The 2,500-nt window shown below is 42.0% G+C and overlaps 1 long non-coding RNA gene across 2 annotated transcripts in view; it reads right to left on the bottom strand.

Moving 5' to 3' along the window:
• The window catches only part of LOC135090186 (uncharacterized), a 132,451-nt gene that overhangs the window by 65,978 nt on the left and 63,973 nt on the right, over positions 1 to 2,500 (bottom strand). The window lies entirely within an intron of this gene.

The following is a 2,500-nucleotide window of genomic DNA, read 5'->3' as shown; positions in this document are numbered from 1 at the left end:
CTCTGCTAATCACCTCTGTGCCCTTAGGGAATTGTCGTGAGGGGAGAGTTTCAGAATGCTGGTTTGTTGTCTAAATGATTTTTATTTATCTTTCTTCCTTCCTTCTTTCTTTTCTTCCTTTCCTTCTTTTTTTTTTGTGTATGGTAAAACTCAAAACCAACCCAAAGCATGGTAGAAGAAGAAGAGAGGAGGAGGAGGAGGAGGAGGAGGAGGAGGAGGAGGAGGAGGAGGAGGAGGAGGAGGAGGAGGAGGAGCAGAAGAAGAAGAAGACGAAGACGAAGACGAAGAAGAAGAAGAAGAAGAAGAAGAAGAAGAAGAAGAAGAAGAAGAAGAAGAAGAAGAAGAAGAAGAAGAAGAAGAAGAAGAAGAAGAAGAAGAAGAAGAAGAAGAAGAAGAAGAAGAAGAAGAAGAAGAAGAAGAAGAAGAAGAAGAAGAAGAAGAAGAAGAAGAAGAAGAAGAAGAAGAAGAAGAAGAAGAAGAAGAAGAAGAAGAAGAAGAAGAAGAAGAAGAAGAAGAAGAAGAAGAAGAAGAAGAAGAAGAAGAAGAAGAAGAAGAAGAAGAAGAAGAAGAAGAAGAAGAAGAAGAAGAAGAAGAAGAAGAAGAAGAAGAAGAAGAAGAAGAAGAAGAAGAAGAAGAAGAAGAAGAAGAAGAAGAAGAAGAAGAAGAAGAAGAAGAAGAAGAAGAAGAAGAAGAAGAAGAAGAAGAAGAAGAAGAAGAAGAAGAAGAAGAAGAAGAAGAAGAAGAAGAAGAAGAAGAAGAAGAAGAAGAAGAAGAAGAAGAAGAAGAAGAAGAAGAAGAAGAAGAAGAAGAAGAAGAAGAAGAAGAAGAAGAAGAAGAAGAAGAAGAAGAAGAAGAAGAAGAAGAAGAAGAAGAAGAAGAAGAAGAAGAAGAAGAAGAAGAAGAAGAAGAAGAAGAAGAAGAAGAAGAAGAAGAAGAAGAAGAAGAAGAAGAAGAAGAAGAAGAAGAAGAAGAAGAAGAAGAAGAAGAAGAAGAAGAAGAAGAAGAAGAAGAAGAAGAAGAAGAAGAAGAAGAAGAAGAAGAAGAAGAAGAAGAAGAAGAAGAAGAAGAAGAAGAAGAAGAAGAAGAAGAAGAAGAAGAAGAAGAAGAAGAAGAAGAAGAAGAAGAAGAAGAAGAAGAAGAAGAAGAAGAAGAAGAAGAAGAAGAAGAAGAAGAAGAAGAAGAAGAAGAAGAAGAAGAAGAAGAAGAAGAAGAAGAAGAAGAAGAAGAAGAAGAAGAAGAAGAAGAAGAAGAAGAAGAAGAAGAAGAAGAAGAAGAAGAAGAAGAAGAAGGACACGAAGACGAAGATCACCACCACCACCACCACCACCACCACCACCACCAAGAACAACAACAACAACCCTTTAAACTTTCAACCCATTTAAAACCAACACTTTCTTCCTCCTTCCTTCCTTCTTTCCCTCCTTCACAGCTTCCTTCATCACCTCACCTGCGTTCGGGGGATCACCTCGGGCCAGGTAACGCAGGTAAGAGGGGCGGCTACCCATTAATCAAGAGTCCCCCCTTAACAGGCAATTAATTGATTGATGAAGCGGGGAGAGAGAGAGAGAGAGAGAGAGAGAGAGAGAGAGAGAGAGAGAGAGAGAGAGAGAGAGAGAGAGAGAGAGAGAGAGAGAGAGAGAGAGAGAGAGAGAGAGAGAGAGAGAGAGAGAGAGAGAGAGAGAGAGAGAGAGAGAGAGAGAGAGAGAGAGAGAGAGAGAGAGAGAGAGAGAGAGAGAGAGAGAGAGAGAGAGAGAGAGAGAAACGTTCCCAGAAGCGACACTCACTTCTTCCTTTAATCCCCAGGTGGGCGTGAAGAGATTGGTCTCATTTCTCCCCCTTCCCCACCCCTCCCCAATGGATACCCGAGTCACTGCTACCCTCCCCTCGTCATCCCTCCCCTTCCCTACCATTCCCAAGTCTTCCTAAGCTTCACCGACGCTTTCCCAACCTGCAGACTTTCCACACTTTTCCCTATCCTTCCTCGACCTTCCCCAAGTCATTCCTACCCTCCCCTTACTTTCCTCAACCTTCGAAAGCCTTCCTTTGTCTTCCCCACCAAATCATCACTATCGTCCACTACCTTCCTCACCTTTCACCAACATTCCCCAACATTCTTCAAACTTTCCCAACCTTCCCCAAGCCTTTCCCAACTTTCCACAACCTTGCTATCCTTTGCCCAACCTTCCACAACTTTACTAACCTTATGTCAACCTTCCTAACCCTTTCAAAGTTTTTTTTTTTTTTTTTTAGTCCGCCCCAATCTTCTTCCGGCCTTCCTCAAGATTACTCCAGTTTCCCCCAGCATTCCTCAGTCTACCTAACCTTTCCTTACTCTTCCCCAAGCTTCCTCTCCTCTCCCAGCTTCGCCAAGCTTCTTCCAGCCTCCTTCTCAGCTTCTCCAATAATTCACTATGTAACCCGATATTTGTCCTTGACAAACAAGTGTTATTTTCAAACTCTTTTCATCGCAAAACAATAGAAAATTTCCATTATTCCTGTT

Source organism: Scylla paramamosain, chromosome 34 (genome assembly GCF_035594125.1).
Source record: "Scylla paramamosain isolate STU-SP2022 chromosome 34, ASM3559412v1, whole genome shotgun sequence".
NCBI lineage: Eukaryota > Metazoa > Arthropoda > Malacostraca > Decapoda > Portunidae > Scylla > Scylla paramamosain.
The sequence above is the reverse complement of the archived record's forward strand: the minus strand, read 5'-3'. Positions and strand labels throughout refer to the sequence as shown.